Source organism: Triticum aestivum, chromosome 7D, assembly GCF_018294505.1.
Source record: "Triticum aestivum cultivar Chinese Spring chromosome 7D, IWGSC CS RefSeq v2.1, whole genome shotgun sequence".
Classification (NCBI taxonomy): domain Eukaryota; kingdom Viridiplantae; phylum Streptophyta; class Magnoliopsida; order Poales; family Poaceae; genus Triticum; species Triticum aestivum.
The window spans coordinates 344,278,350-344,304,728 of record NC_057814.1 but is presented as its reverse complement, the minus strand read 5'-3'; positions in this window follow the sequence as shown (position 1 = coordinate 344,304,728).

Here is a 26,379-nt window from a genome sequence, read left to right as displayed (position 1 = left end):
CTGGGTCATGCCCGGCCTCGGAAGATCAACACGTCGCAGCCCCACCTAGGCTCAACAGAGAGGTCAGCACGCCGGTCTAAATCCTATGCGCGCAGGGGTCTGGGCCCATCGCCCATTGCACACCTGCACGTTGCGAGGGCGGCCGGAAGCAGACCTAGCCTAGCAGGCGTTCCAGTCCAATCCGGCGCGCGCCGCTCCGTCGCTGACGTCAAAAAGAGCTTCGGCTGATACCACGACGTCGAGTGCCCATAACTGTTCCCGCGTAGTTGGTTAGTGCGTATAGACCAAATGGCCAGACTCAGATCAAATACCAAGATCTCGTTAAGCGTGTTAAGTATCCGCGAACGCCGACCAGGGCCAGGCCCACCTCTCTCCTAGGTGGTCTCAACCTGCCCTGTCGCTCCGCCACAAAGTATCAGTCGGGGGCCGTCAGGAACCCAGGCCCACCTCTACCGGGATGGAGCCACCTGTCCTTTCAGCCCCCTCATCAGAATCACTTGCGGGTACTCAACGAGCCGACCCGACTTTAGTCACCACATGTGTCATGTATATAAAGTATATAGTATATACCCGTGATCACCTCCCGAAGTGATCATGGCCCAGTAGTATAGCATGGCAGACGGACAAGAGTGTAGGGCCACTGATGGAACACTAGCATCCTATACTAAGCAGTAGGATAGCAGGTAAGGGTAACAACTGTAGCAACAATGACAGGCTATGCAACAGAATAGGATTAACCGAAAACAGTAACATGCTACACTACTCTAATGCAAGCAGTATAGAGAAGAATAGGCGATATCTGGTGATCAAGGGGGGCTTGCCTGGTTGCTCTGGCAAGTAGGAGGGGTCGTCAACTCCGTAGTCAAACTGGGCAGTAGCAGCGTCGGTCTCGTAGTCTACCGGAGAGAAGAGGGGGAAGAAACAGTAAATACAATGCAAACATAAGCATGACGATGCGTGACGTGACAATGAGCGGTGCTAGGTGTGCCCTAACGCGGCAATAGGTGCTACCGGCGAAGGGGGGGACATCCTGGAAGTATTCCCGATGTTTCGCATTTTCGGACAGATGAAACGGAGGGGGGAAGTTGCGAGTTCGATATGTTAGGGATGTGTGGCGGACGAACGGGCTGCGTATCTGGATTCGTCTCGTCGTTCTGAGCAACTTTCATGTAGAAAGTATTTTCATTCGAGATACGGATTATTTTATATGATTTTCTAAAGATTTAGCCATTTTAGGATTTATTTAATTACTTTAATTCAACATTATCCAGAACAATGTTTGCTGACGTCATGGACGTCAGCATGACGCCAGCAGTCAACGCGGGGCCGCACGACGCCAGCATGGACGTCAGAACAATGTTTGCCGGAGTGGCACGGCGCGGAGGAGGCGGTGGCACCGCGGGCTGTTGCGGGGCCGCACGGCGATGCAGTGGCGGAACGGCGCGGACACGCGGCGAGCGGCGCACGCAGCGGGGCAGCAGCAGCAAGGCTGCCCGGCGGAGCGGACGCGGAGGGAGCCGAGCGGGCGCGCCGAACGAGGTGGGGCGCGGGCACAGGCAGGGGGCGCGCGTGCGGGCGCCGGTGAGCGAGACCATGGCCGAAGTGGCCGGAGCAGGAGAGAAGGAGGAGATGTCGGGGCCTCACCACGGGGTCGTGTGGTCTAGGAAGCGGTGCTCGGGGAGGAAGACGGGGACGCGATGCCGGCGAGGAGGAGATCCCGCGAGGGAGAGGAAGGCGACGGTGGCCGCGGCGTCATGAGCGTTGGGGTCGATGGGCGACGCGGGAGAGGAGGCGCCGGCGAGGTGGTCCTCGGGTGCGGCGTCCTGCGAAGCCAGGGCGGCGATGATGCTTGAGGGGGGGTCCGTCGGTGAGGGGTCGACGACGAGGGCGGCAAGGTGGGGTGGTCGACGGCGACAAGCGCGGGGGAAGGGCGTCGACGCCCGATCCAGATCGGGGAGGAGCGAGAGAGAGAGAGGGGATCGGGGAGAGTGGGTGGGGTTCGGGTTAGGATAGTGTTTGGCTGGGGGGTGAGGGGATAAGGTGTGGCCGGCTGGGCCTGGTGGGTTGGCCCAGTGGGGTTGATGGCCTGCTGGGCCGGAGCCCAGGGGGATTCTTTTCCTTCTTCTTTGTTTTCTTTTTATTTATCCTTTTCGATTTATTATAGTTTCTATTTATTTTAGATTTAATAAAATACAAAAGTGGCACCTAACTTAGTGTCACAAATTGTGCCTTTGTCACTATTAATTTAGTTCTTCAAAATAAAAGGGTTTGTAATTGTTTATTCTTTTTTAAAAGCATTTAAGTAATTGTTTAGCCCCTGTTTTAATTAATTTCTTGCATCTAAACATTTTATCAAAATGTGGTTTTTCCACCACAATCAGCCATGATTTATTTTCTAAATTTTGAACATTTTAGTTTTCAGTTTTAGTTTAGTTTTCTTTATTTGAAAACTTTTATTGTTTGCCTCTATTTTAAATTTAAATTTGTATCGATTTTGAACCATCGCGAGATCGACAACAGTAACCGTGGTGACGTGGCATCATTAACGTGGGATTACTGTAGCCTAATTATCCGGGCGTCACAGTGCACATGATGCTTGGAGGTGACTTGCCCTTCATGACGATGTTGGCGATGGTCGCCATGGAGATGTGCACGTGGACGACTTGCGCTTGCATCTTGTTTGCGCTTCGAAGATGATCGACTTGCTCGCCGCCGCCTTGAGGATGATGAAGGGGAAGAAGACTTGTAGTCGGCCACCATGTCGCGTAGTTGATCCTTTAGCTTGCCCAACTTGGTGTCGATGTAGTCCCTTTTCCTTGCTTCGGAGTGGTGTATGTCGATGGCGAGGTTGTCGAGGCGCTCTCGCAAGGTAGATTGTGTTCCTTGCATTTGTCGTTGTAGATCGAAGATGGACGCTTTGGTGATGTAGTTGTTCGCGCCGTCGTTGTTGTCGAAGACCGGAGATGAAATGCCTTGCCTATCCATCACAAGACTCGAGCAAATATGAGTGGGAGAAAGAGAAGAACTTATACCAAATGTACCTTGACCGATGTTGAAGATGGATCAATGATCACTCAATGTGTAATAAGGAAATAGCACAATTGGTACCAATTCTTGTCGGTTTCTCACACCTACACAAATAAGGCTTATGGTGGAGCTTGGTGAGAATAGTGGCACAAAAATTTGATGCAAAATGTTAGCAAGAGTCAATAATGTTGAAAAAGATTCACAAATTCGCAAGTGAAACAAGTAGACCAATAGCAATATGTGGCACACGGAAACACACACACGGATAGATAAATGGGGTCGTGCAACCAAGGAATGAGCACAAAATGTGGAGTCCACGGAAAACGCTCGTGTTGCACAACTCAAGAGAGACGCTAGCACAATTTCTCAATAGGCGGATACGACACTTGTGCACAACCTATGATATGCAAAATGGAGAAACTTTCTATCCCAAGTATGCTATGTATGTATGGTTCCCGGTGTTTCTCTCAAGATGATCCAAGATGATCAGATATGACAATCTTATATGCAATGTGGTATGATGCTATGGCACTTGCTTACAAGCTCTTTGCTCTTTCTCTTTTGCTTAAAAGCTTATTGTTTTTTGTATGTATGGCCACTTTGCGAAATGCACAAACCAAGATAGCAATTGTGTATATGCGGGAACAAACTTGAGGCACACGAGATGATATGATACCAATATGATATGGTATGTATGCAATGGGAGGTGTCGATCACTAATGTGCACAAATAACGTTGCCGGCAATACTCAAATGGCTAGTCTCGATAGGCAAGTGACGCAAAATGGGCTAAGGGTTATCAATGCAATGTGCAAGGGAATATACAATGGTGTCGTCGAGGTTACCATCCTTGGCGATGATGAGTGGCGGTGTTCTTGATGTAGATACCAAGATGATGGAGACTCGTCCCTAAGTAGCCGAAACACCTTAGGAAACGGAAAAACCACAACTCAAAATCTCAAGGACAAAAGTCAAACGGTGGTAGTGTAAGCGGTGGTGGTTTTGCGGAAGCTCAAAGGGATTGCGGAAATGCAATGATGGGTTTTGAGACGCAATGCGGAAGTCGAGGGTAAGGTGGATGGACTATACACGGTGTCGGAGTTCGAAACACGGTCCCTAAGTAGCCGAAACACCTTAGGAGACACAACTCACAACACAAACAAAATTGGGTTAGATTGTTGTCGGAAGTGTATGGTGGGTAAGCCTATGCGGAAGTTATGGTGGCGGTTGATGAAGAAGCAATCATCCCTAAGTAGCCGAAACACCTTAGGAGACTCAAATAACAACTCAAACAACCTCAAATGCTAAGGGGAACAAAATTGGTTAGGTTGCGGAAGTCGGTGGTGGTTATGCGGATGTTGTGGTGGAAGCCCTAGGCAAAGATGCCAAAGTTCTAAAAATTTGATGGAGTCAAATGGGGATGGGACCTATCTAGAGGGATAGAGGATGTCAATAGCTACTCAACGAGCTAAAGAACGCGAAAATCGGACTCCGGATGTGGAAGTTATGCACAAAACGGTGAAACGGAAAAGCTGAAATGTACAAGGGTCGGATATCCGGGGCTTTGGCCGGATTTCCAGGACCTGATGTCCAGAACCGCGCGCGAAAATGCGCTGCAGGAGCCGGATGTCCGGGCCACGGGCCGGATGTCCGGGGGCTACGGGCCGGATGTCCGGGCTCCAAATCTGAGGATGAACTCGAGGAACTCGATTTTGGGGGCGGAAATTGATGATTTCGGGGGCAAAATTGGAGAGATTTCGTGGATGGAAAGTGGGGAAAATTGGGGGAAAGCTAGATCCACAAGTAACAAAGCAAATCCACGGATGAAATTCAACAAAACATCATCAAACCAACAAATCACAAAAAAAATTGGGGCTATTTTTTTGGTGGGGATTTTCGAATTTGGGACAAAATCAACAACAATAGGCTAGAAAACATAATGGGGAGACTCCGAAATCGTGATCAATGTGGCTCATGATACCAAGATGATGTGGGGTGGAACCCTAGATGGCCGATCTTTCACGAAAGGAGCGGATCCCTACGAAGAACGTGATGAACACGAGGGGAAACACGAGGGAAACACGAGAGAAATCACTCAACCAACAAGAATAGATCACACATGCGCTAGATCGATGAACACAAAGGTAAGATACAAGATCCAAGTCCAACAAAGGACGATACAAAGGGTAACCGGTTCTTCTCCGTGAGGTCTTGATGGGGGTCTTCTCCGTGAGGAGGTCTTGAATCCAAGGTGGATCTTCTCCGTAGAGGGGCCGCAGTCTCTCTCGTGGAGTAGATCCGATATGGATGAGCAAAGCTCTATCTCTAAATGAGCTAATCCTTTGCTAACCCTAGAAAGATGGAGGAGAAGGAGTATATATAGTCTAGGGGGTCAAAGGGGTACACGGGCCTCGGCCCTTTACTGTGCACAGACAGACGGAGCCGGATGTCCGGGCGACGGGCCGGATGTCCGGGGCTTCAGGAGGGGCCGGATGTCCGGGCTGGGGGCCGGATGTCCGGGCTGGCGGTGCAAACTTCTGTAGTCTCTGGATAGGCGGGGTCGGATGTCCGGGCTGGGGGGCCGGATGTCCGACGGCTCGGGAAGAGCCGGATGTCTGGGCCTCTGGCCGGATGTCCGGGCTGACGTGGTTCAGCTCCGGGTGCCTTCTGTGATGGGCGCCGGATTTCCGGGCTGGTGCCGGATGTCCGGGCTTGCGGGAGGGGCCGGATGTCCGGGGCCTGGCCGGATGTCCGGGTCCTGTAGCCTTTCTCCGGTTCCTCTCGTCGTGCTCCTTCATCCTTGTACTTAGGGACTTGTCCATCATTCCGAGCATCTCCGAGAGGGTCTCCTTGGTACCTAGGCATGTGTAGTGTCCTTGCATTAGGTAGCAACCATGTCTCACATGAATGGAAAGGAGAAGCATTTAGGAGCGGGTTCACCTTAGGTCCAATGGCGTAGGCTCGACTGTACATGGGGATGATCGTAGGATGCTCCACATCAGTGCCCAAATATGGTTTTCATCTTCTCATAAGTATCGATGGCATCTCCTACAAGAAAGTCGTTTTCAAATATAGAATCCAAAACTTGCTTAAAAGAAAGAGGTAAACCAACATAAAAGCTTTTCAAGTATATCTCAATCTGATATTGGGGCACATAGCTAGCTCGAATCCTTAACAGCCTACCCCAAGCATCTTTCAAAGATTCATCAAGCAAATAACGAAAAATTACGGGATCATCTTCATGAAATTTGTTACAATTTTCCGTAACAACCCCAGCAAGTCATTCCGTGGCATCATTATTTATGAGCTTAGAAAGGACAGAGGGACTATCCAAAGCATTAAAACTCGGGGGAAAACCCTTATCCCTCTTTGAGTCGGCCATAGCGATAGAAAGGCGAACTTAAGCAAATACGAGAACAGCGAGAGAAAGGGCAAATCTTTTCAAAAATCGTTTTAGAAGTGGAGGAGAGGAAAACAAGAGGGGAATGGCGAATAATGTAATGCAAGAGCTCAAACCATTGCATACTTGCATCATCTCTCTGGGTTCTTGTTTGGTTCTTCTCCTTGTGAGATTCGGATCTCATGGTCATCTTCTTGACAAGCTCGAGTTCATCGAAAACCGATTTCATATGCATCTTCTTTTGTGTTTTCCATGTTGGAGTATTTACCGGTCTTAATTGAGAAAGGGTTCTCACCATTTTATTTTGGGTATTTTCTCAATTGCTATTTCTTGATATTTCTATCAAGATTGTGTTTGTTCTTGTCCTTAGCTTTCCAACAAACTTGATTTCGTCAAATTCGGAGCTCGTATGCCAAAGTTGTGGTTGTTTTGATATTACCTGTTTTACACAGAGAGGTTGTACCGCCCCATAGAGAGGTTGTACTGGTTGACCGGTACAACCGGTGTTTGGAGCGGTTGTACCGCTCCAGAATTGGTCCATAGGTTGTACCGTCCATGTACCGCTCTACCACCGGACTAGTTTCTGTTGTGGTGCGGTTGTTGGGCGGTTGTGGGCCGGTTGTACCGCTTATTGCCTGTTACCGATTGTACCGGTGCTCATAGCGGTTGTACCGCTACTATGTTATTCTGCACATAACGGGCAGATTCATGGGGACCTATTTAAGGGGGTCTTCTTCCCCAATGGTTCCCTATCTCTTGAGCTCGTTTTTCCCCCATTGTTGACCTTCTTTGAGCTTGCTAACTCTCGATCCCTCCATGGATTCTTGCTAGTTTTTGAGGGAAAAGAGAGAGGAGATCTAGATCCACATTTACACCAATCACTTTCTCCTCTATGTGAGGGGAACCCCTTGGATCTAGATCTTGGACTTCTTGGTGTTCTCCTTCTTGTTCTTCCTCTCATTCTCCTCCCTAGCATTAGTTGCTTTGGAGGGATTTGGGAGAGAAGAACTTGGGCACTCCGTGTGCCCTTGCCATTGCATTTGGTGCATAGGTTTGAGTTCTCCATGGTGATACGTGGAAGTTACAAGTTGAGAAGCTTATTACTCTTGGGTGCTTGGTACCCTTGAGCTTGTCCTCTTGGGTGCTTGGGCGCCCTAGACGGTTGGTGGTGTTCGAAGCTCAATCATTGTGGTGTAAAGCTCCGAGCAAGCGTCGGGGTCTTCAATTAGGTTGTGGAGATCGCCCCGAGCAATTTGACGGGTACCGGTGATCGCCCCCAAGGGTTGCCAAAGTGTACGGGTTCGGTGACCGCCCCCAAGGGTTGCCATTTGTACGGGTTCGTTGACCGCCCTCAAGGGTCCCTTAGTGGAATCACGACATCTTGCATTGTGCGAGGGCGTGAGGAGATTACGGTGGCCCTAGTGGCTTCTTGGGGAGCATTGTGCCTCCACACCGCTCCGAACGGAGATTAGCATCCGCAAGGGTGTGAACTTCGGGATACATCGTCATCTCCGCGTGCCTCGGTTATCTCTTACCCGAGCCCTTTACTTATGCACTGTACTTTGTGATAGCCATATTGTTTCTTGTCATATAACTTGCTATCACTTAGTTGTTTATCTTGCTTAGCATAAGTTGTTGGTGCACATAGGTGAGCCTAGTTGTTGTAGATTTTGTGCTTGACAAATTAACTGCTAGGTTTATTCTGCATTTGCTCAAGCCTAAACCGTAATTATTTTAAAGCGCCTATTCACCCCCCCCCCCCTCTAGGCGACATCCACGATCTTTCAATTGGTATCAGAGCCTCGTCTCTCTTTGTTAGGCTTAACTGCCTAGAGAGTAAAGATGTCGACTAGGGGATTAGGATTCTCTGACACTCTTAGTTTCAATGGCACAAATTTTGATGTTTGGGTAATTCGCATGCTTAATCTCTTTAGGGTCATGGACCCAAATTTAGAGCGAATTGTAGATATGGGTTTTTCTCCTCCAAAGGATCCCCAAAGATTATCTTTAGAGGATGAGAAAAACTCTTATCTCAATGCTCAAGCTTCTAATGTGCTTTTCGATGCTTTGAGCAATGTAGTTATATTTCAACTCATGTCATTCCGGGATGCTCATGAGTTGTGGACAAAGCCTCAAGATAAATATGGCGTGTCCAAGATTTGTGGGGATGATTGTTCTCCCTCCACCTCCGGTCGTATTGTGTTCTCAACTTCTTCTACTTCACCTACATGTGGTTTTCCACAAGGTAATGAAATGGTGAGTAGTTGGTCATTGCAATGATGATAGTATGCTTATTGTGGATGATCCTTCATCACTATCTTATTGCAATGCATCTTCTTTGCACTTTCGAGCACCCTACATGTTTCTCATGCTTGTGTTGATAGTCCGTGCATATCTTGTAGAAATTGCTTGACTAAATCTCATGATGATATGCTTGCTATATCTTGTTGCCATGATAAAAATGCTTGTATTTCCTCGAGTTGTTGTGCTAGCAATGTAGAGGAAACCCAACACCCCATGGAATAAGATGTGGTTTTAAATGGTGCTTCAAGGGATCCTACATCATCATCTATTGCGGTTTGCTTTATGGCCAAGGCTTCAAAGGTATCTCCTACCTTGAACCCCAATATGTCTCTTGTTGATGATGTTGATGCTAATAATGATGAGGATAATGATGAAGAGAATGATAATGTTGCCTCCTTAAAAATTAAGGGGGAAATGATTTTTAAAGCTCTTCATAATAATAAAATTGCTCGTTCCAACTTCATGAAAATCATGTCTATTGCTATTGGGGGCAAGGAATATATAGAGGAGTTGGAATCTCATCTATAGGAGCTTGAGGTCACCATTGAAAAAAGGAAGGTCATGAGCGTGATTACGCTAATGAGATTGCAGACCTCTCTCAAGATTGAACTTGAACAAACCACCAAGGAATCTCTTGAGGAGACTTTTGCTCTAGAATTATCTAGAGTGAAGGAATCTCATGATAGAGCTCTTGAGGTGGCCAATGATTTTGAAACTAAAAATGAGAAGCTTGAAGTTGCGCATGCTAAACTTCTTGAGGACTTTGGGCACCTCGAAAATGGCTCAAGGGTCATTAAGAGTGAGCTCATCAAACTCACCGAGTCTCATGCACAACTTAAAGCTTCATATTCAAAAGAGCTTGCCAATTTGCCTTCTCCTCTTGCTATTATTGATGATTCTTGTGCTACTAACTCTATTACTTGTGAAGCATCCATTTTGAAGGAGAATGTTGAGCTTCGGGCTCAACTTGAGTTGCTATCTAGCAATTATGGGAAATTGGTAGAAAGCCATGAAAAGCTCTCAAGCTCTCATGATGATCTTCTAGTATCCCATAATGTGCTAAAGATAGCTCATGAGTCCATGATTGCTAAGGTAACATCTAGTGAGCCTCATGTGGATACTAGCACTACTTTTAGTCAAAATGCTATATTGCCTTGTGCTAGTCCTCGTAATTCATCTATGCATAACATTGGCACATCTTGTGATGAATTGCTTTCCTTGCCTTGTTGCTCTAACGATGAAGCTTACCTCTAGTGCTTGTGTTGAGACTAACCATGTAGAGGAAATCAAAGAGCTCAAGGCCCAAGTCACTTCTTGGAAGAAAGACTTGGAAAAGTGTCATGAAGGGAAATCCACACTCAACAATATCTTGAGTGTGCAAAAATCCCCCAATGACAAAGGTGGACTTGGATTCAACTCCAATAAGAAGAAGAAGTCCAACAGAAACAAGAAGAAGGGCCAAGAACAAGTCAAGAATTCGGCCAAGATTGTTTGCTTCAAGTGCAAAATTGAAGGGCACCATGTTAGATCTTGCCCATTGAAGAAGAAGGCCATTAGTGACAAGCAACAAGGGAAGCGGCCACAAGTTCATTCTCATGCTCAACCTCAAGTTGAAGAAAGGCCTCTTCCCAAGAAGACTCAAGCTAATGCTTCTCAAGTTGAGAAGTCAAGTGAGAAGAAAGTGAAGAGTATACGTTGCTACCTATGTCGTGAGAAAGGTCACTTTGCTTCCTCATGCACTAGTGGTAACTTATCCAACCCAATTATTATTGATGATTCTATTCTATTGGGAAGGATAAGGCTGGCAATGTGTTTGCCAAGGTTGTTGGTACTCAAAGTGGTGTCAAGAAAAGAACCATTTGGGTAGCCAAGCCTATTGTGACTAACCTCTTAGGACCCAACTTGGTTGGGACCAACTAGCTCAAACTTGATCAATAGGAACAGTTGGAGAGCATTGGAGACTTGGCTACATCATGAAGAATTAAGGGATCTTCATCATTCATATTGTATCAAGCCAAGTCAATTGGGTTATCAAGTTTCTATCTTATATCCAATGTGCCTCCTTGCGGTAACTTGTACTTAAATTTTTTACATTGAAAGTTACTTGCTTCTATTGCATGTTTTGGTTTGGTACCTTGCATGTTTTTGTATATGTTGTGCTTCCAATTTGCTTGTCTTGAGTAAAAGTATGTGTATGTTGGTTTGCACATCATGTACATGTGAGAGTTGTGTTGAGCCTTTTGCATCTTGTTTGTATCCTTTTGGCTCTTGTGATAGATTAATGCAACATCCCATTTTGGGAGAGTGATGTGCTTCGTGCACCTCACAACCTTATAATGTGTGTACATGAGGAATACCATCTAGTTTTGATATTTCAAGATTATCTAGTCGCTATGTGATATGTCTTCTCATGAGAAATTCAAATTCTAAATAGTCCATTTATTATCTCTTTTTGGATCATTTTATTTGCCTCTTGTTTATCTTTAATTGGTATCACATTATGGGGGAGTAATATGCTATGTGTATATTACTAGCCTAGAAAATGTGCACATTTGAGATATTGTCACCTAGAGTTGATATTATAGATTATCTTGTTCCTAGGTGGCATGTTAGCTCTACAAGTTGCAAATTTGCTTGTGTTTGGTGTAAAGATGATGTTGCATATCCTTGCTATCTACCACCGGGAATTATTTCCAAATACTTCTTGTCTTTTGATAATTGGTACTCACTTGTGTGGTAGAAATTATTGATCATCTTTACATTGGTTTTTGCCTTTTTTTCCTTATCTCTTGCCAAGGATTGGGTCAACTCCCGTTGTCTTCCATACCACTTGTGGATCTTGTTAATTTCTTGATCTTGTCTAGTGTTTTCTAGAGATAGTGAAAGTGGTGATCCCACCTTGTGCATTTTGTATTCAAATGCAAATTCTCTATAATGCACTACTCTTGGGGGAGCTATCCTATTTTCTATAGAACACTCATCTTATGATCCTTATCAAGTGTGTGTTGGTGGAAGGCAAGTCGTTTTGTTTTGGTACTTTGTGCCATCATGAAACTTTGTAGAGGGCTTGGTTTGTTTGGAACCATTCTCTCTTTTAGGAGTTTGATATCTTTCTTTTTGTGTGTATCAATGGATATCTCATTCCTTGATGTATCTTTCTTTGATATCTTCCAAGTGATTATTTCTCCTTTTGGTATCCTATTTTCACTTGGTATTTCTTTGTCATTTTGTTTCGGTCCTTGAAAGTTTCGAGCATGCATATTTACTTCATGTATTTTATTTGGCATGCTTTCTTTCTTTGACTCAATATATAGTGGAAACTCCACCAAGTCATAGATATATGCACATATTTATTTGGAGTTTGTCCTATGTATTGTTGGTTCTCTAACTCTTTGGTCCCAATGAGTTTGGGTACCATTTTGTTTGTGTGGTTGTTCTAGGAACAATTGGAGATGCATTGGATGCTCTGCTCACTCACAAGGAAGGTGGTGTCACCATGTGCTTTTTGGAGTCAAGCTAGGATGATCAATGAACTACTTTGAATGGTATCTACTACATCCTTCCATTGATATCCTATTAACAAGTATCATCTTCTTCTTCATGCACACATTTCTTGCATCAACCTTGTGTAGGTTGCATCATGGCATGTAATTCATTCTCTCTTGTGATACTTGTTTCCTTTCTCAAAGCTTCTCAACGATGATCTCATGTTGCTAGTTGTGATGTCATTAATGGTTGTGTGGTAGGAATTCATTTATATACAATAAGACCATATCTAGTCATGTGCTATGCTTCCAAGCAAATATCTTATTGGTATATGTATGACTTCCTTTTGGATATCTTGTTCCTTCGTGTTGTAACTATTTCGGGTGTACATTCTTCTTTGTAGATATATATCATCATGATTTCATCTACCTATAATCTTATACACTTGAGACAAGTTACATCTTTAGTGGATTTCCTTATTCTTTCATGTCCACCTTTCTTTCCTTTGTATTTCCTAAGTGGCTCCGTGAAAGGATTTGTCTTGAGTGCGGATCTTATATCTTTGCATCTTGTTGCACTCTTGTGTGGTGAAGATTATTCTCCTCATGCTTTTATTTACAAGGCTTTTGCCATCCTAATTGGTATCCCCCGTCTTGATGAGGCTTTCATCTTCTATCTTCACCATGGGTTGTCGCAAGCCTTGTTGTTAATTCACATTCAGGTGAGCTTGTGAACCCATTTGCTTGTTGGGTGTGTGTGGGGAGGACATGTCATGCACCGTGTATCTCATTTATCCAAGACTATGTTGATGCTTTATGCTCATCCTTATATTAGTCTTCTCAAGTGCTTTGTCATTACTCACACACATCATTTTGGTTGAGCCTATTCTTAAGTTGCCTCTTTTACATGTTGCTCAACCATTTGTTTGTTGCAAGTGCTAGGCTTTGTTTCCTATATGCTCACTTGCACTTGTTGTGAGTTTCTACTAATTTTGGGGGAGCTATGATCCTATTTTGTGTAATGTGTATCCAAATACAAAAATTCTTATGTGTGCACAAATCATGGGGAGCTTCTTTAGTTTCTTTAGAACACTCCTTTGCTCATATCGTAATATCTTCTTTTCTTGTGGCTCATAGGATCTTTGGTCTAGTTGGTTCAATTGATATCCTTTGTTTGCTTGCTTCAATTGGTATCTTTTGATTGCATGATTGCTTGTTTCTCTCTTTGTTATGTCTTTGTGGCATATCTTACTTTTGCAATCTTTGGGCCTCACTATAGTCTGTCTTCGTCCAAGTATTTACCGTTGGATATGTGTATTGCATTACACTCTCTTGTTGAAAATACACAATTTATGGAGGAACACTTTTTATATTGGCCTTCTAAACTTTTCGCCCATTTTGGCAATCGATGCCAATGGGGGAGAAGTTTCATAGAGTTTTGTGGATAAGTTTAGAGAGTTATTTCTTCTTGCTTTGGTTTTGTTCCTAAGCATTTGCATCTCATACACATGCATTATTGGTTGTTGCATTGCATGGTGATGCATAATTTCTTATATAAACTCTCTTGAGAGTGATTGTCATCAATTACCAAAATGGGGGAGATTGAAAGGACATGCGGTGCCCCCATGTGTGGTTTTGGTAATTGATGAAAATCTCTATGGACTAACGGTGACCTTGAGTTATATTTGAAGGATTTGTCCATAGGATTGTCTTGAAGTCCATGTGTTGGTTTCAAGGAGTTTATGAGATGGCCAAAGTGCTTTTCAAGGAATTATCCAAAGATTGGTCCTGTGAGAGTTGAGCTTATTGCAAGCATGTCTTGAAGAAGAAGATTGTGTGATCATTCATGTTTACCTTCAAGACATCATCCAAATGAAGAGAGTTGGAAAGATTCAAGGTTGATCAAGACTAAGTCAAGAGTGAATCAAGTTGATCAACTCACAAAGCATAGAAGAAGTACCGAGAGGGATCAAGTGATCCCATGGTATGTTTCCATGGTCTTGCGTCAAGAGGAAGATCGCATACAACTCATCGAGGATGACATCAAGTGGTGATCGTCATCAAGTTTGCAGTGTGTAAGTTCAAGTGGAGCAACACGAAGAGTGGCTCACCCATAATGGAGTATGGGGGAGCAATCAAGCTTGAAGCTTGCCGTCCATTGTGGTGTCAATGGAATTGTGAAGATGTGCCGAAGAGTGGCTCACCCATAGTGGAGTATGGGGGAGCAATCAACTAGTCTTCATCGAGCCAACACAATCAAGAAAGGTGGTCCAACTTGAGGAAGTCAAGATCGTCATCATCTAGCTCAAGTGGACTATGTGCAAGGCAAAGGTTTTCCCTTGATAGGTTTTCTATTTTACAGGTCTCATAGTGGTAGTTGGGAGACCGGGTTGTAGGATCGATTGCCGTACTATCAAGGGGGCTCTCTAGTGTTTAGCTTGATCGTATCGTTCATCGAGAGCTCAAACCATTGCATACTTGCATCATCTCTCTGGGTTCTTGTTTGGTTCTTCTCCTTGTGAGATTTGGATCTCATGGTCATCTTCTTGACAAGCTCGAGTTCATCGAAAACCGATTTCATATGCATCTTCTTTTGTGTTTTCGGTGTTGGAGTTTTTACCAGTCTTAATTGAGAAAGGGTTCTCACCATTTTATCTTGGGCATTTTCTCAATTGCTATTTCTTGATATTTCTATCAAGATTGTGTTTGCTCTTGTCCTTAGCTTTCCAACAAACTTGATTTCGTCGAATTCGGAGCTCGTATGCGAAAGTTGTCACTGTTTTAATATTACCTGTTTTACACAGAGAGGTTGTACCGCCCCATAGAGAGGTTGTACCGGTTGACCGGTACAACCGGTGTTTGGAGCGGTTGTACCGCTCCAGAATTGGTCTGTAGGTTGTACCGGCCATGTACCGCTCTACCACCGGACTAGTTTCTGTTGTGGTGCGGTTGTTGGGCGGTTGTGGGCCGGTTGTACCGCTTATTGCCTGTTACCGGTTGTACCGGTGCTCATAGCGGTTGTACCGCTCCTATGTTATTCTGCACATAACGGGCAGATTCATGGGGACCTATTTAAGGGGGTCTTCTTCCCCAATGGTTCCCTATCTCTTGAGCTCGTTTTTTCCCCCATTGTTGACCTTCTTTGAGCTTGCTAACTCTCGATCCCTCCATGGATTCTTGCTAGTTTTTGAGGGAAAAGAGAGAGGAGATCTAGATCCACATTTACACCAATCACTTTCTCCTCTATGTGAGGGGAACCCCTTGGATCTAGATCTTGGACTTCTTGGTGTTCTCCTTCTTGTTCTTTCTCTCATTCTCCTCCCTAGCATTAGTTGCTTTGGAGGGATTTGGGACAGAAGGACTTGGGCACTCCGTTTGCCCTTGCCATTGCATTTGGTGCATCGGTTTGAGTTCTCCACGGTGATACGTGGAAGTTACAAGTTGAGAAGCTTATTACTCTTGGGTGCTTGGTACCCTTGAGCTTGTCCTCTTGGGTGCTTGGGCACCCTAGACGGTTGGTGGTGTTCGGAGCTCAATCATTGTGGTGTAAAGCTCCGGGCAAGCGTCGGGGTCTCCAATTAGGTTGTGGAGATCGCCCCGAGCAATTTGTCGGGTACCGGTGACCGCCCCCAAGGGTTGCCAAAGTGTACGGGTTCGGTGACCGCCCCCAAGGGCTGCCATTTGTACGGGTTCGTTGACCGCCCTCAAGGGTCCCTTAGTGGAATCACGGCATCTTGCATTGTGCGAGGGCGTGAGCAGATTACGGTGGCCCTAGTGACTTCTTGGGGAGCATTGTGCCTCCACACCGCTCCAAACGGATATTAGCATCCGCAAGGGTGTGAACTTCGGGATACATCGTTGTCTCCGTGTGCCTCGGTTATCTCTTACCCGAGCCCTTTACTTATGCACTTTACTTTGTGATAGCCATATTGTTTCTTGTCATATAACTTGCTATCACTTAGTTTTTTATCTTGCTTAGCGTAAGTTGTTGGTGCACGTAGGTGAGCCTAGTTGTTGTAGGTTTTGTGCTTGACAAATTAACCGCTAGGTTTATTCCGCATTTTCTCAAGCCTAAACCGTAATTATTTTAAAGCGCCTATTCACCCCCCCCCCCTCTAGGCGACATCCACTATCTTTCAACTTGTGGCAGGAATCTCATCACCGATGCTACCCTTATTCCATCTCATCTGAAGCATATCACCTACACTGACAAAGGAAAAAAGCAAGGTATTGGGTCTAGGTAAGGTATCTATCTCAAATGATCGACACATGGAAAAGGTGATGCTTGTCGAGTCCCTAGGATACAACCTCATGTCTGTCTCAATGCTTTGTGATCTTGATATGATTGTCATCTTTGGCAAATATAGATGCATTGTGCTAATGGAATCTGACAAGTCCAAAGCATTCGAAGGCTTTAGGAGAGGTGATTTGTACATTGTAGATTTGTCACTAGGTCCTCAGCCTGCCACGTGTCTACTGGCAAAAGCTTCAGAGTGCTGGTTCTGGAATCGGCGAGTTACGTGTATGTAGGAAGAAATACAAACCGCGGCACCGAGATGCCGACAAAGTTGAGCCATATGCCATGGAGGATAACCAAGGCATATACACATAACATGCGCTTATGTTCGGTTTAAGTCGTGATCGGTCGATCGAAGTATTGCCGATGTGGTTTATATTCTCGCGATCGAGGCAAGTAGCTTCTTTGCTAATCCCTACATCCCCCTAGTAGTAGCTTTGCTACTCCTATACTATATCTTGTTGTTGTTTCAGTTGTGGTGATTGTACTTATACTAGCACTACACTCTTGTTGATATCATCATTGATCTAGTTATCATGGAAGAGATATTCATTTGATTCTATCTCTTCATTTCTCGCGGTGCCATTAGATGAATGGCATCGCCTCCTGACATCCGTTGTTAGCCATGATACTTCCAGAGAGAAGTGGGTGATGATAAGTGAGAAATCGTCATGATTACTTGGACTCACCCAGAGACGTGAGATTGGATATCTTGACTTCATATGTATAACATCTTTATTCTCCACATGATATATCCTATTTGTATTGGTCTCATGACTACAACTTTATTGTACTGGTCACAGTTCAGGTATGGGATTGTCTGAGTTCTCCGCTAGGAACGGCCCTTGTTCGGGAACGTGTCGGTGATGGATCCGTAGGAGCGACCGACATTAGTAGGTCAAGGTGTCCGGGTCTTAGTGGGTACAAGAGCTCTGCTCTTCCGCAACATGTGTGGTTCTAGTCGAGACTGTTGACATCGGAGTGCCCCTCTTAAGAGTATAGAAGTGTGAAATTTCACCCCTGTGACTCCCGAGTTGGGAAGCTTGCGGTCATGTGTGACGCCAATAAATTCCTTCTGTTTCCACTAAATCCAGTTTTATTGTTCTTTTGTTCATTTACATTAAAATACGATTCCAATGATTATTACCTTGTTATCCTCTGAATTCAGTTTATTTGTTGACCCATACCATTGTACCATTCCTCTCTTTGAATAGTGAAGTATCTGCTTCCTGAGTATGACTTCTCATATTCAGCCTTGCTTCCTCTGTTTTTAGATGCAGTTGTCGATTAACATAAGCACGTCGAGAAGACGACGCCATTTAAAGTAGGCTGGACCAGTGGGTGGGAAGCGACTAGAGAATATGTACTTCGGCTATTTGTAAATGTAGGAATTTGTATAGTCAATATATGAGCTTTTGTGATCCACGACTGGTTAATGTCTTCTCGTTATTTTGATTTAAACATTTGAGTTCCTTATGATTCAGATTTCTCTTTATGTTGCTTGAGGATGATCAAGTTTAACCTTGGGGGAGTTGATGAGTGATATTTTTACACCCACCCACCTTTGTTTAAACCGAGATATTTCATTTAAAAGAGATATTTGCTCTGATATTGCTATTAATGACTAATGAATGCAAAGGATACCACAAATCCTCGCTTTGATGTGTTTCCACGAGAAATGGGCTAAAAGGGAAGAAATCACGTGTGGGAATGTAAAGGAAGGAGAATGGAAGAAGAAGTAGAAGGAATCAATAGGAAACGTCTGCGGGAAATCAGAGCAAAAGAGGGTGTTCCATATAGGCGCACACGCTCGTATGAGTGCCCGTTTGGCGTGGATTTTGAGGTAGGCCGTCCACCTGTACAACTTTTCTAAAGGGGACCCCATTGAAATGTCAAGAGAACAACGAGCACGGGAGCAGCCAGAACCTCTTCATCATCTTCTTCATCCACAAACCCTAGCCGCCGTCATTTCCATCTCCATATCCATCACCACCACCATAGTGCTCCCTCATCTATTTCATACTTGTAATTGTGCATCGCACAAGGAATCCATTGTAAGACATATTTGCAATCAATCCCCAAGGTGTGTTCTTCAATGTTTTCTTCTCGCGATCTAATCTCCATGTGTGAGTAGTTCGGTAAGGTATGGGTTGAGGCATGAGCCTTGCGACCCGAGGTATTTGTTGAGGGAATCAATGGAAGGGTTTACATAACGTCTCGTATATGTGAAATTAAATTGTCCCATGAAGACGTCTCTTGTCTTTTCCGCGATGTTCATCCCTGCAGGTACCCAGGATCATGAAGTCGAGCACCAGTGAGGCTGGGAGCAAGGAGACTGTGAAGTGTTATACCAAACACCGGTGACAGTAAGGTTCAGTAGGGTAACATGGATCATATCCTTGGGTATAAATGAGGTGTAGTCACTAAATGCCCAAAGCTCTTGTCTGATTTCATTATCTTAATTATCAAGGCAATCTCGCGCGACGGATAGGGCTTGCGGTAGGACATTCTTGATGTAGGACTCATGCCGGTAAAGATGTTATTTAGACACACCCCCACTTTGATTTGTAACAAGCACATCTCAATGGGTGACTTCCAGCGCAAAATTAATATCCTATTTGACCCTAGTGCAAATACAAGGTTGTAAGCATTAAGGCATCATACACGTACCTCTTTTTATTATAATTATTTGAATCACTATTTGCTTGCTTGATCTGGTCAAAAGCTGGATTTGACACTTTGACAAAACCTTGATAAGGAATCTTCCTCTCGTGGGTTCGATAACCCAGGGTCACCTCTGGGAAAATAGGTGCAGGATACACTTTTCTGTTCCATACCAACTCAAGAAAATGAGGTATTATGCGTACATACGGGCGGGATCTCCAAGGCGTACTCATGCATACGTACGGCCATGGCTTGTGTACATGGAGAAGCAATGGACGGTAGCAACGGCCTCCTGTTCATCGGCAGCCAACCGGCTGGGTCGGAATGGAGAAACAACAACATCTTCATCAGGAGTCAACCGACTCGGTCGGAATGCGTCTTGTTCATCAGGAGCCAACCAGCTTGAACGAAACAGCCGAAACGGGGTCATGTTCATCGACCCTCCATCCGCTCGGGTCTGGCGTACCACAAAATGGACGCAATAGAGTTCACGCCAATTGTGTATGGTCGAAACAGAGTGATATTGATCGGGAGGTGTCTAGCGTACCGCAAAACAGACTTCGCGCCAACCGTGTACGGTTGAAACGGGGTCCTATTGACCGGGAGGGGTCTGGTGTACCACAAAACGGAGGAAACAGACTTCTCTCCAACCTCCTACGGTCAATACGGAGTCCTATTCATCGGGAAGGGTGTGGCGTACCGCAAAAAGGGGCTCCATAGGCTACTGTTCATGCACTGTCGACTTCCTCCAGCCCCCACCAGCTACTGTTCATCCATCGTCAACTTCCTCCAACTTCCAAAGGGTCTTGTTCATCCACCCCCAACCGGCTGGGGTGTGGCGTACCGCGGCATGGCTTCCTCGGGGTCCTTTTCATCTAGCGCCAAGTGCGCACCTACACGGCCAGGGTCTTGTTCATCCAACCCCCACTGGCTAAGGTGGGGCGTATGAGTGGGCGGCAGCAACGGGAACTATTCATCCACAGCCAACCGACTGGCTCGATTGATGCATCTCGACTCGTGTCTACGTGTATCGTGCGCGCGGCAGCAACATGCATTGTTCATCGAGAGGCAACACAACCGGCTACGTCTCATGCGGGGCTCAATGCAACTCATCAATCGATCGGCTTTAGTAAGCAGTGGCAGCGGTCGATCGCTCGGGTTCAGTAAGCAGTGAAGGAATCGGTCAGGTTCAGTTAGGAGCGAAGGAATCGCTCGGGTTCAGTTGGCAGCGAAGGAACTGCTCGTGTTAAGTACGTAGCTAGTGCGAGGGATCGATCGATTGCTTGGGTTTAGTAAGAGAACGCCTCGCTCGGGTTCAGTTAGCGAACGCCTCGCACACACGCGTGTACGACAAAAACGCGCAAACCACACTATATCGCTAGGCCCAGACCACCCACCGTAACCGGGTACTCCCCGAAATTTTCCTCGCCCTCACTTCTACCACAATTTTTTAAGTCATGGACGGCCCAAAGAATGTCATGCATGTGCATCTCCAGCCTGCCCAGGATGAAAAGCCCATTTTCTGTCATAATTTTTTGTCATAGAAATAGGAGCACACCACATCTATGATGATACGTGTTTTTGTCACAATTATCGTCATAGAAGTGTCACATCCATGACAGAATGTTTTTCGTTCGGACCATAGTGTAACGGAAGTGTCTTTTTTTGTAGTGCATGTCATTGGAAAAGTGTTATTCATGAATTATTTAGTTGCTCGGGAGTCGTACCATTAATTGTGGGATCTATACTAGAGAGAAAAAGTAGCTATGTGGATGCTATAGTTATGCTGCTAAGAGATTTAGAAAGAAATTTCATTCACATACATCCCTCCTCGCAAAGAATGTTTCTTGAACTACCTAATATACATGATCCTAGAGCTAAGAAGTTGGTAATAATTATCTTAATGAATGAATTTGAATTTATAATGAAATGAGCTAGGGATATATTTGCTCATTATAAAATTTTAAAAAAAGCCCTCCTATAGAGAGGATACTTTATGATCAAGATGCTATGAGAAGGATGAAATCCATACATTATGGGGTTTGGTGAGAATGCTAGGAGAAGAGTTCCATCCTCGGTTTTGGTTAGAAATCTATTTGAGCACACTAATGATAAATTTGAATGGATCGTTGGGGGGGGGTGGAAACTAGTTTCACATATTATAACTTATTCAAGCATATTGCTAGGAATCCCATAGGAGACGAAATAACTATACTTTATGAAGGGTTTCTTGATAATGAACCTCCCCTAGAAGAATTTGGGTTCATGGATGTTTGTCGTAAACGTAATGCTTTGAGATGCATGCTGGATAGCAGTCTTGTGGTGGAGTATTAGTTGTACATGGAGTTGGATAACAGTCTACATATCACGAACGTAATCCTATGCAATATTATGCCATGAATGATCATAGTCACAAATATAAATATTGTAATTTAATCTCTACCCGGCTATAATTTGCTCACCACATTTGCTGCTTGGAGAGATGCCTCTAGTGAACCTATGGCCTATGGGTCTATCTTCTTTTACTGAAAACACCATTAAAAACTTTGCTTTGTTGTCTCGTTTTATTTATTTTATCTATCTATCAAATCCTGCCATACCATAGAATTTACCCTTGTAAGTAGGAGGATAAGAAGTTTGACAACCTTATTGAAACGTTTGGGGCAAAAGTGTCTTGTGTTTTGTGTGCAGATACCAAGGACTTTGTTTATTGCAGAAAATCCTACTGGTTCGATAAACCTTGGTTCTTAATCGAGGAAAATTCTTATTGCTATGTTAGTTCACCCTTACACTTGGGGGTTACCCAACCACTCTTACTAGAGAGCAAGCAAACAGGCATGTGACTAGAAGGGGGAATGGCCCCGTGTGACTCAACGGAGATTTGAGTTGTGCTAGCATTTGAGAACTATGTCATGAACTTGTGGTGTGTGCGGTGAACTTGAGTCCTAATTAATGAACTTGTGGTGTGTGCTATAAATTTGAGGACCATGTCTGTGTGCTATGTATGATAAATTTGTGATGAAATATTGTCTATTGTGTATTTAATTTTCCATTGATAAATTGTCATGAATTTGAGCTTTTCCTCTGTTTTTTGCTTCTCCTATTTTGGAACCCTACCGTCAGGGACCACGACCGTAAACCATGAGACTCTACCGCTAAAGTCCCTAGTGGTAGGCTCCCAAATTTTAGTGAAAATGTGTGTGTATTTTTTAGGAAGAAGAACGTGTAACCCTACCGTCAATAATGTGTGTGTATTTTCTAGGAAGAAGAACGTGTAACCCTACCGCCGAGGTCCATTCTGGTAGGGTGGTAAATTTTAGTGAAAACCTATTGTGATGTGTGTGCATTTGTTTGGGAAGTAGGGCATGTAACCCTACCACCAAGGTCCATGGCAGTAGGGTCTTAAATTTTTTTCCCAAAACCTACACATGTGGTTCACTGGGAAATCCCTAGCAGTCTGATATGGCCACCAATTAACCAACAAACGAGTTGGCTAGGTGTTCCATCGCAATCGGGGAAGTGTCTATAAAATAATGCTACAAAAGACCATACCTAGGTGATATGTGAGATTGCCGATCTCGTTGGTGAAGCTCTTGTACAATACCTTTGACTTACCTCCAAAGGTATTGACTTTGTCCAAGAGTACGCCGCGGTGGGGTGTCGATAATCATCTTCTTCTTTGTTAAATCCTACCCAGGGATTCCTATCCATTTTTTAGGCGTCCCACCGGCAACTACTCCCACATCCACACCGAGAGGTCCCAAGTACCTCCACCCATACCCGGTTTCTTGTTGGTTTGCCTACATGCGTCGTCGAGCTACAAATCCCAATTCATGATTAGCTTCGCACAATTAATAAATAAATCCATACATCCGTAAACGACTATTGCAGTAACTTCTTACCTAACGGTATAAGTACACGAGATCAGCAGACCCCCAACTTTACTTAGTGTCCCAGTCGCTTAGGAAGTCAAGATACATCCATAGTGCAATGTCACCAGAGCAGTTTGAAAAATGTACATGTAATAGGAGATACCACAATTACACCCTCTTGTAGTGCTCCACGATCTCCTTGGCGGCATTTTCCGAGCATCCCTACCTATTCTCAATGAGCTACTTGAAAGGGACACTGGATGTCCTGCTCTTCATCTTTCCATCGACACTAAGAGAGGGGGACCAACCACCGATGAGAGCGGTAACCCTCTGACGCTACCGTTTCTTGTCTAGTCGTCCGGTGGGAGGCTCGCCGTGGATCAGAAGGCGAGTGGTCATTGTGAAGTGCTCTAGAGTGAAGGTCATCTCGCTACAAGGGAGGTGGAAAATGTGTCTCCGGCCGCCAACGATCCAGTAGGGTTGTCAAGTTGCATGGTTGACCGCCGGTGGTACACGCTTGAACTAGAGAACGAATGGTAGGAGCATCCGTCAAAATTGCACAAATTTATCACTACCTTCCTAGTTCAAAGAAAAATAATAACATGAATAGGATGATGCCTTTGCTTATTACATGTCCACTCTCAATAGCACGCCCATGATGCCCCTTGTCGAGAGCACCTTCAAGCTCAAGATACATCGCCCATTGTCCTCATCATTGGACATCCTAACACAATTGACATTTCTAATAAATTATTTGACAACATCCATACTTGACAACCTAATCCGTACATATGAATTGCAATCTTTATATCCATATACATTGCAAACATAGGAAAAATATGTTTACAACCTATATGTCAATTCACAACATATGCATAAATATCCATTCATCACATACCTATATATTCATACATATACAAACAATCATGTTCATCCATACGCATTGCATACACATTCCAATGTATATATATCCATACATATGCGTTCATCCACTAACAATCTATCCATACACATTGAAATTAAACCAACTCCAATATATCCATGCAACTTATCCATCCATGCGTCCATACACATTAGAAAAAAACTACTCCAACATATCCATATAATCTATCCATTCATTCATCCACACATTCTATACCTAATATCCATACTAAACAACTTTAACATGACAAACTTCCAAACAAGAGAAACTAGGGTTCACCTAGTGGTATAAAATGCGTCCAAAATACAAAGATTTGATACAAAATAATTGAAGGAAAGGATGAAGAATACCTTGCTCTACGTTGGGGAGGACAGATCAACCAAAATGATGCCTAAACGAGGGAGATCGAAGGGGGGATTGCAGAGGAGAGAGTCACCTCCTCTCTGTTCGGGGGAAACAGGGGAGAGCCTGCTCGAGAGAATGGGTGGGTGGCTGGGTAGACCCTACACCGCCCCGTCGACCACTTACCTCTCAGGGGCCTACTACCATCGAGCCTAGCAGTAAGGTATAACAGGCTACCGCCGCAATCCCTGGCGGTGGTCGCTTATCCACGTCAACGAGCGCCATGACGGCACCTACTGCCATTGACCATGGCCGTAGGTAGTGTTACCCATACCGCCATAGACAACAATGGTAGAAAAAAGGTCAAATCCAGAAGAAGAAAAATCAAAACAGGGCCAAATCGTTCTAAAGATTGTCACAAATGTCAGAACAGTGTTTTTGGCCTCTCGGTGGCAAGTGTGGGATGTTAGAACAGGGGAGTAGGGGCCAAAGGGTTGCGAGAGGTGGAGGCCAGAGCAGGGTACATGAGAGCCGCAGTTGAGTGAGAGCACGTAGCTCTCCCAACTAATGTCAAATTACTGGGCTGATAAGGCTAAAATCCAAATTAAATGACAACGTCCACGGATTTTTCAACTTCTCCAAAAAGTTCCCAAAATAAAATATTGCAACTACTACTATGCCCAATGCTGGCCAATCAAGTCAATTTACATCTTTATTACAACAGCCTTTTTTGTATGCTTTGCATGAAGCATATGATGCTAGATTTGGAACTACATACAAAGCTCAAAAACAAAATTATATATATATATATATATAGGACAACACTATTATGATCATGGTATTAGAATAGTTATTTGGATCACAACCAGACCTATAAGGGCCGGACAGCTCCCTCCCGAACCGCGATAAAACAGGAAGAAAAAAACACCATCTTCCCCTGCACTCCCAACCGCCGAGCCCCTCCTGTCGGTGTCAAAACCGGCGGATCTCGGGTAGGGGGTTCCGAACTGTGCGTCTAAGGTCGATGGTAACAGGAGACAGGGGACACAATGTTTACCCAGGTTCGGGCTCTCTCTATGGAGGTAATACCCTACTTCCTGCTTGATTGATCTTGATGAATATGAGAATTACAAGAGTTGATCTACCTCGAGATCGTAATGGCTAAACCCTAGAAATATAGCAAGTATGACTACGGTAATGAATATCTCCCCTCCGGACTAAGTCCTCCGGTTTATATAGACACCGGGAGGATCTAGGGTTACACAGGGTCGGTTACAAACAAAGGAATCTACATATTTGATCGCCAAGCATGCCTTCCATGCCAAGGAGAGTCCCATCCGGACATGGGTGCAATCTTCGTATCTTCACAGCCCATCAGTCTGGCCCATAGCTAACAGGCCGGACGCCCGAGGACCCCTTAGTCCAGGACTCCCTCAGTAGCCCCCGAACCAGTCTTCAATGACGAGGTGTTCGGCGCATAGATTGTCTTCGGCATTGCAAGGCGGGTTCCTCCACCGATGACTTCCAATTAGTGTGTCTGGCCCTCTATTTAATGTTGTACCCCTCGGCTTATGTGTATTAACAACTTCAGTTTCCACGTGTTGAGCAAATGCAAGCGGTCAGGGTATTTTTGCGCATAACACCCCAGCCACACGAGGGATAACGTCTATTTAACGAGATTGGATTCCAGATCCATTCAACATCTCACGGAGAAAATCCTCAAAGGTTACCAGGAAAGAACACTCCAACATGTCTAGCGTCCCCAGCCCCTCCTCCCGCCCCTGCGGCCCAGAGAGAGGCGAGTGGGAGAAGTGCTCCGTATCCCACAATCAGCTGGTGAAGCTGCAAACGCAGGGGTTTCTCCCGCCTGCGGATCTAGTCCCTGTTCGAGCAGGGTTGGCCTCCTTCAACGGCAAAACCCAGGCGGAGAATTTCCCCAATCCATCCGTGGGGGAACGAGTGTGTTTTGTCCCTTATCTGCTAAGGGGCTTGGGATTTCCAATTCATCCATTCCTCCGAGGGCTTCTGGAATATTATGGCCTCCAGCTACACAACTTTACTCCAACC